The 9,134-nt window shown below is 44.3% G+C and overlaps 1 protein-coding gene across 2 annotated transcripts in view; it reads right to left on the minus strand.

Annotated features, from left to right (window-relative positions):
• The window catches only part of TMEM108 (transmembrane protein 108), a 172,528-nt gene extending 166,106 nt beyond the window's left edge, over positions 1-6,422 (minus strand). For both annotated transcript variants that reach the window (XM_075417414.1, XM_075417412.1), the window contains exon 1: positions 6,330-6,422. The gene's annotated coding sequence lies outside the window, so the exon portion shown is untranslated. The remainder of the gene's footprint in view (positions 1-6,329) is intronic.
• Between the last annotated feature and the right edge of the window lie 2,712 nt (positions 6,423-9,134).

Below are 9,134 nucleotides of genomic sequence, written 5' to 3' on the forward strand. Positions count from 1 at the left end.
AACTTTCTGTAGGCTCTCCTCTTCCCCCTGACAACTTTCAGGACTTGATTTCAGTGAAGTCGTAGAGCTGTCCTTCAGAAGTACTGGCTAAAATGAGAGACACGATTTAGCATGAAAAAAAATACAACATTCATCTGGGACATTGGCTTTGGCACATGCCTGGTGCAGGTAAAGAGAACTCTGACAGCATACCATGCTCACAACACTACTGAAGAACTGATTACAGTTCAACAGAAAAATTGGTTGTCATGTGCCGAATTCCTACAGAATAAGCACTCTGCGTATGCAGTCATGTCAATTGTGCGACTGCAGGGATAGATACGATGTAGCCTGCACTGGAGAACAAAAAGGAATGAGCCAACAGCAGCAAGCAAAATAAAGAGTGAAAAGACATCTAAAACCGTTTTCTCTTGGCTGATCACTAAGATTAATTACCCTCACAATGGCACAGGCTCTGCTCAAATGCTGATAGAAACAGAAATTAATAGGAGATCCCCTTGAATCTACCATTATAAATAGCATGCTACAGTACTATTTTGTATTCAAACCTTGGATTTATTCTATTTCCAGTCCTTTGTATATAATACTGTCATTATTTTAAGTATTTTCCTACATAATGACAGACATCACATAAACTATGGAAAGCACAGGTTAACTAACAAAACTCCCGGAGTGTCTTCAAGTGTCTGGTTACATGATATTCCTTTAACTATTTACTCAGAAACTAAAGCAAAGAGAACTGTTCAAGAGATAACATACATCTTGATTAACTACTGTTCTGATTTCAGTTACACTGTTAATCTACACAGGTATGAAAAAATGAAGCTGAGCAAAGGAGTACTAGCAATACGTAAAAGCTATGGTATGGCTTTCAGTTCCACTTACAGATGTTAGCTCTACCTCTTAATATCTTACCATGTGAAAAGCTCATCTTAGTTCCTCTGTGTGTGCTCATGTACAGAGAGTACTCTGCCTGCAACTCTCTCATATGAAGCTGCAGAACATGTGTGAAGTCATTGCTTCAACAGCTTAGAACAGATCACATGGATCACACCTCTGAAGTCTTTGAGGAAGAACACCACTGATCAAGCTAAATCCCTCTATTTTATGTCTTGGGTGACTTCCAATCTTCTGGAAGAAAAAAACACAGCAGGCAAGGTGCACAAACGGCAGACAGGTGCTGCTCCATTGATTTTGATTGACCTATTTACACTGGATGTACATCTGGGCCAATGTTAAGCACAAAGCTGCAACTATTTCTCAGATATGAAAAACTCCCAATACACCTGTGTTATTTCAAAACATGAAAGAGTTACATGCTCAAATGCACACGCATACATGTATTATGAAACCCCACAATCAATCCTACTGCGCAACCTCCATTTTAGGACCATCATAAAGGACTCCTAGATGTAGTCCTGCATCATCTATTCCAGAGGACTACCACTGGATTACAATCGGAATGCCAGTGATCCTTTCAGTGACCACAGAAGGCTTCTTTCACCACCGATTCCCCCATGTGTTCCACAACTAATATACTGCTCTAGTGTCTTGTCATAAAACTACATTTGCTACTTTGAGGCATCGTGATGCTTTACTTAAAGGCTCTTCCTGCAAAAGTCTGCCTTGATAGACAGAGCTTAGTAAAGTGACATGAGCTGCCCAGCCGAACATTTTATTAAATCATACCAAACCTGACAGAACTACGCCATTGCAAAGACCGTTGAAAAGGAAAGTGTCCCGGCTGCCCTGGAAGTGTATACACCAACCTCAGAACAAAACTCACACATCCTTTTTGATTCATACTGATGTCATTGTTTATAGTTGCAGGATGCATTAAATCCTGCTTAAATTACCAAGCATAGGAGCACTTGTGGATCGACATTCAAGACTGTGGTCTCCCTCCAATAGTGTTATAATGAGGGTGAGGTAAACCAGCCTGCTGGAAGCAGCATACTGGCTCCAGCCGCCTGCATTCCTCTGCACACTCCCACCCCATTCTCCTACTCTTTTATCTTTGCCATTTTCTCTTCTTCCTCCCTTCTTGTCTAGCCCTCCCTCTCCTTTTGTACCAGTAGAGGTTGGAGGCCAGCTGGCTGGGAATACAGCTTTGCAGAGAAAGACCTGGGAGCCCTGGTGGACAACAAGTTGGCCATAAGCCAGAAGCATGCCCTTGTGACAAAGAAGGGAGAGTCAAGAAGACAGAGCCAGACTCTTCTCACGGGTGCCAAGTGAAAGAACAAGAGGAAACAGGCACAAAAAGAAACACAAGCAATCCCATTTTAAAACAAGAAACTCTCACTGTGAGGATGGTCCAATACAGGTACAGGTGACCTGGAGAGTCTGTGGAGTCCCCATCCCCGGAGACTGGAGATATTCAAACCCCAGCCGGACACAGTCCCATGCAGCCCGCCCTAGATGCTTTGAGCAGAGGGTTGGACCAGACAACCTCCAGAGGTCCGTCCAACCTCAGCCATTCTGTGAGCCTGCAAACAGAGCCCTGTTCCCCAGCTTACTTGTTTTTTTTAAACAAGATGGCTAAGTTGAAAACCTGATCCTGAACAGTGGCACAGGAGTTTCATTTGAGGTCTCCACACTTTATGAATGGAACGGACTGATGAAGCAATGACTTTGAAAATTAAACCAGATGTTAGAGATGATCCTTACTCAAAGAATCATACAATTCCCCTTGTGCTTTTCTTAGAGCAACAAGCTCCAGTGGTCACTGCTGCTTGCAGTAAGATCAGTAGTTCTGCTTGCAGCATTTAATGCACTGCCTACTTGTGGCACTAAATTTCTGCCTTGCCCCTTATATCATGCCCCCAAATAGAGCCTGCCAAAGCAATTTTAGTTAGCAAATCTTTTCCTCAGCGTCACAGCACACTGGATAAAACCCGCTGTCTGATGCAGAAGGAATGATGAGAGAGCATAGAGAAGTCACCCCCACAACAGAGAACAAGTTGGACCCTCACCCAGTGCTCAAATGAGCTTTGCAAAGGAAAACTGGTAAGTGTGCCAGCTCATACACTTCTGCCCGGGAATGCTATCAACAAACTAAAGGTCAAAATGAACCATTTAACTATGGATTACATATATTGTCACTAGTGACAAGGACTACCCAGTATCAAGCAGAGATCTATCGTGTTCTTACCCAAACAGGTGGCTAAGTGTTCGGCATAATCTAGTTCCTCAATCAGCCAGGAGCAAGAGATGGGTCACGCCTTCCCATACCCATCACTCCTTGTTGCAGCAATTACCGTATTCCTATCATTAATGATCTAACCTCTAACCTCAGCATTCTGAGTTCTAGTACCAGTACCTCAAACTCAAGTTTGAAAAGCTTTATTTACAACAGGCTGCAAAGTAGGTCCAAAATGACAATCTGATCTCACTCCTATTTTTTTTTTTGAAGAATAACTCAGTCTTCAGCCAGTCATGAGAGTCAACTATGAAGCATTCATTTTGTGGATGTTAAGTTAGAAACTTAACAGCAATTTTCTTTTTTCCTATTCTTTATATTTACTGTGGCCAGCACATGCCTCCAGCCAAGTTATCTGCAGTTACTCCACAGTAACTGTGCTGTCTAACGTTTTTCTTGGAATAATTCAGGGAATGACAAGACAGTTTTTGCTTTACTTTAACTTCTACTGATTTTGACTTAACCACCTTCAGTATCACAGTCATAAATTCAGACCCTATCACTCATAGGGGAGCTGTTGCAGACAGCACACTATCTTTAGTTGTGCTCCACCACAAAGCTGAGCTTTGGATGAAAAAGCTTAGTAACTATTCACAAATTTGTTGGTTATTAATTCATTTAGTTGTTTAGTAAATACAGCCAGGCATACCAGTTCGTATATTCCACAAAAAAAGGATGTCATGAAATAGTTCAGTGAAAGTTTTCACACAGATCCATTAACTCTGACCAGAATAAGCCATTTGCAAGTACATACACTAGAAGTTATGTGTACATTAATTGCCTCTATTTACCTAGCAATTGATTAATCCAATTTACAGCATGGCCAACACCTCTGGTGTAGCTATAGTCTTCAGAGAAGAATTTGTTTACCTGCTGTGAGCTAGACTGGAGCATGAGTCGGTTGGGTTTTGTCGATGCAACCGAGGTCTGTTGCACCCCCACCGAGGGATTTGGCTTAGCTAAACTCTTGCTATGGGCCTCTGCAGACTGAAGAAATGCAATCTGTGCTGATTCAGCTTATCTGTTAAGGCAAAACTCAGCCCTGGCAAGACCTCCGAGGGAAGGCAGCACCAGAGCAGACGCTACAGCACAAGCACTTAGGAATATTGCCTCCTGTTGCCAGGAGAGGAAAGATTGCCCAGTGTTTTCAAACTTTGTAAGGCAGTCAGTGTCAATACATAAAAGTCTTTAATGTATGCACATCATTTCAGCTATTTTAGCATTATATTAGCACATCAGTTCTATTAGCAGAAATAAATGGCTTTAGTTTTATTTTATTCTACATTATGCTATTGTAACTGCAGATCCTGTATACAATCGCATAATTGCATCTCTACCATTGTAACACTTGTAATTGCCTTCCCTCTTTCTTTAATCTCTCCAGCGGAAAGACTAAAGTTCAAACGATTCCATATTTGGCATTAATCTAGAGAACATCAGTTTACAAGGGTAAATTCCATCAGTCCTAATAGGATTAAAGGTATTTCTGCAGTTTTCAAATCCTCAGAAGTCACAAATATTTTTAAAGGAGTAACTGGTGTTCGCACAGTTGATTACCACGATCCACTACAATCAGAATAGCTTGCAATAAATTTACCATAATAATGTCACTGCATCTGCATCAAACATTAATTTATAATTAGGACCTACAGCAAGTCTGCTACATAAACCAGAGGAGAACAGGTCACCCTCAGACAACAGCACAGTAGGCAATAGCCAACTGCTCATATGTCTAGATTTAGCTCTAATTAATATAGTTTTTAAGTAAAGTCACTAGAATATTTACAGATACAGGTAGTGTCACTGATGTTATACTGCTATCTATTCCTGCAATTTATCTGGTTAAAAATCACTCCGCAAATGTAAGAGTTAGAGCTTAATACAGATTTTAACAGTTGCATCTGCTTTCCAGAGGTACTGCTGCAAAGCATTAGGAGAAAATTATAGCTTTGTTAAAATTCGCTTTAGAATTGCATTCCTTAATCTACTACTTTGCCCCCCCCCCCAAAAAAAAAAGCCAGCCATAAAATGACAGCCTTATTCATCAGAAGCACATTCCAATTGCTGATTTACCTCCCGAGGCAGTCAAAGGGTCATTTTTAAACATTAAATTGTCAATAGGATAAAGAGGGACTGATCCCACTTGCTTTAATTAGTGGCTTTTTCCACAGAAGCCTCTCCATATGAAGGACTCCCTCCACAGACCCTGAATGCCTGACTGCTTTCTGCAGTTGAGAGGTGGATTTTCTCTGTCAGATGATGTATTTCATAGCTCTGCTACAAGCACAGCCATTTACTCATACTATGGTTCAGCCTCCTTCCCAGTTTTTCCAATAGAAGTCATTCAATCCTGTTTTATCTGTTATAGCCCACCTATCCAACCTATGCTTTAAAATATTTTCCTGAAACAGTCATCTGGTCCCTCCTACTATTTGAGAGAAACAGATGAAGGCTATCTCTCGTACACTACCTACATAGAAGCTACTGCCTATCACAGTACTACAACAGGCTTTTTCAACTGGCTGTTGCTCAAGACCTTTTTAAAAGAGGATGCTGTCTTTCATGCAGCGTTCCACTTTAAATACAATACGCAAGCCACAGGCTTCCAGTTCTTTACGATATGGAGCAGGCTCGTGCCTTCGGTTGTATATTACTGATACGCATCTCGGCCAACGTACGCTCACTGGTCCTGACAAACACCTTGTAGTTCCTCATTAAAAATATATATAAATATCCTACCGTCTACAATAGATACGATGCTTTTCATGCAATGACAGCTATTAACGTCACCTTCCCTCGCGGCCCCTACCCATCCAAAAAGAGTGGCAGTAACCCGTACGCGGTTTTCTGTACGTGCCTACCCCTGAAACCGCTTATTCACACGCAGCCGAGCCCACCCAGGTGCAGGCGGGCAGCCACCACGCAATGCTTCCCAAACAGCCAGCGCAACCCGCCAGGCCACGGCCACCTCAGGTCGCGTTTTGTCAAACAAGCAGAAAGCCGACAAGCAAACGCGTCTCGGCGGCGGAGCCCCCTCCTCTGCCCACCCCATCCCTCACTCCAGCGCTTCTGCCGCCGAACCCGACCCCGCGGCACCCGCCCCGGCGGCCGGCTGAGCCTCGCTGCTTACCTGGGCCGCGGCTGCGGAGCGACCGACGCTGCTGCTGCTAGTGCTGCTGCTGCTGCTGCCGGGCGGGAACCGCACCGCCCCGCACCGCCGCCACCCCCGGCAGCGCGGGCGGGGCTCCCGCCGGCCCGGCCTCCCCGGGAAGGGTCCCCCGCTGCGGCGGCGGGCGGGACCGGGGAGCGGGTGCTGCGGCCGGCGGGGGGGATTCGGGGCGGGGCTTCCACGGGCAGCGCCGGTGCCGAGGGGGCCGGGGCGGAGCGGTGCGGTGCGGCGGCAGGGCGGGCGGGGGGTGTGACGGAGTCACAGGTGGGTGCCGCAGCGGCCGGCTCCGCGGCGGGAGAGCCTGTCGGTGTTGTTCTGCTGCCCTGCCGTACCGGGCCGTGGGTTAGCAGGCCCGGTGGTGTCGGGTTGACCGCTGGGCTTGATCATCTTAGAGGTCTTATCCAGCCTTCACGATTCTGTGATTCTAGGGCTGGTGTGCTTTCAGGGCAACTCCTACTGGAACCCGGCCGGAAGAGAGCCCCGGTGGAAATTTCCCCCCCCGAGCCAGGATTTATCCTGTAGGCAAGGGGACGTTTCTAGGGACGTTGGTGTGGCCACGCTGAGAGAAAAACAGAGCATGGGGAGTGCAGATCCAGAACCGGCGCCAGCTCCCCACCCAGACCCCTTCAGTTTAATGCCTTACCCTACGCACTGCTGCCTGCTGAAAATTTTAAGCCTTATTACCTTCCCTCATTGACCATAATCATCATTGGTTTGTATTTTTTTATATTCACTGAGGGGAAAATCCTACCTTTTTTATTTACGTTTTTGCCCTGGGCTTTCTATTGCTATGTAATTATTCACAGCCAATACAAACCTGCTACATCTGTCTGCTGCCAGGATAGGCTATCCTACTTTTTATTTCTTACTACATCAGTGCAGGTGTGGAGTGCGTCAGGAATCCAGGACTTATGGGTGGAAAGTGGTACGCATAGCTTAAGACACACATGGTAGGACACAGCAGTCATAAAATCATAGAATAGTTTGGGTTGGAAGGGGCCCCTAAAGGTCCAGCCCCCTGCAATGAGCAGGGCCATCTTCAACCAGATGAGGTTGCTCAGAGCCCCAACCAACCTGACCCTGAATGTTTCCAGGGATGGGGCATCTGCCACCTCTCCAGGAAACCTCTTCCAGTGTTTCACCACCCTCAGTATAAAAAATTTCATCATATCTAGGCTAAATCTACCCTCTTTTAGGCTAAAACCATTACCCCTTGTCCTATCGCAACAGGCCCTGCTAAAAAGTTTGTCCCCATCTTTCTTATAAGCCCCCTTTATATATTGAAAGGCCACAATAAATTATCCCCAGCTGCCTGGTTACTCAGCATTTCATTCCAGAGGCTTTGCAATCTTTGCAGTCTACCTTCCGATTAAAGAAAGAGTTCCTGCTGGTAAAATACTGCCAGCCTTGAAGCTATGGATTATTCAGTGAGAATCAACCACTGCCCTGTTTGTACAGCTTTCTCTTCTCTTTTCTTCTTTTGCCCAACATTTCCTTTGAGTTGCCACATACTAATAACAAAATGAATGGCTGAGTCCATGTCGCACACCAAGAACTAACTACATCTATAGTCAGTTATCTTTTCAAATCATGTTGCAAATATGAATTAGTTAGGCTAAATGTGCTAATTGAGCTGTAATAATGGAATAACTCATTACTGACTAGAAAGTATAAGATTCCCAGCCTCCTATGTGACGACCAAATAGATATAAGGACAATTACTCAGACAAGCATCCTCAGTTATGTCTGCTAGTTTGTGGATACTCCAGTTGATAATGCCCAAACTAAATAAACTGATCACCAGCTTATAGACTCTGTAACATAGTCAACAGCTATAGAGGAGGAGAGAAAATTAGGGGTCCAATGTTTGGCAACAACGGGTCTGCACATGTAAAAGAAATATTTCCATCTACAGTAAGTGCCCAGCTAAGGACTGTGAAAATCCTGCCTGTAAATGCCCAGTTCAGCTTTGCCGTAGGCAGTGCTTTCTAGTGGGATCAAGCATGGCCTCCCTGAGGAACCTTTGCTTGCCACAAACCCTTTAAAAGTTCCCTTTTCCAGGTTTTATGCACTTACTGTACCTTTATTAGCAATGAAGTTGGTAGTAGGAGGAGTATTACTGGAGCTGGATAACAGAGGGCTTCATATCCTTTTCTGACAGAGTACACCTGATGCAAAGCTGGCAATGGAAATGGAGTAACTGTTCTTAGCTCAAGAAGAACAGGTTTCTTTTTGCTAGAAATTAAACCTCAGTCCAGATTCAAAGAAAAAAGGAACATCAGTTTGCCTAATCTTCCTGCTGCCCTATACGGAATAAGGTAACAGTCCAAAGTTAAAAAAGCACCCCTATGGTCCACACAGAGGGGATTTGTTTGGAAGAACGTCCATCAACTCTGATAACCTTTTAAAATAATTTTGTTCTGTAAAAGCTGTTTCTTCCATAGTTACTGCATGCAGTTCAGGAATAAATCTCAGCTGCTGAGAAAACATCATCCTAGGGTTGACACAGACCACATATGAAAAACATATTTCAGAGACATCATTTGTCTGTCTGTGTCTAACATACCTGAGGTTAACCACTTGAAAGCAGTTTAGTAGTTTGTTTTTAACTGGTCAGTATTAGTCATTCACAGGTTAAAAGATGTTTTCTGAAGAAGACTAAGGTTCAGCCTCTTCAGAGATCTACAATTTAAAGAGAGGTTATAACTTGTCTCTGGTCAAAAGTCAGCAAGCTTGGCTCCTTCGAGGCGCTATAATTCCTAAGTC

The sequence above is a fragment of the Opisthocomus hoazin genome, chromosome 4 (genome assembly GCF_030867145.1).
Source record: "Opisthocomus hoazin isolate bOpiHoa1 chromosome 4, bOpiHoa1.hap1, whole genome shotgun sequence".
Taxonomy (NCBI): Eukaryota; Metazoa; Chordata; class Aves; order Opisthocomiformes; family Opisthocomidae; genus Opisthocomus; species Opisthocomus hoazin.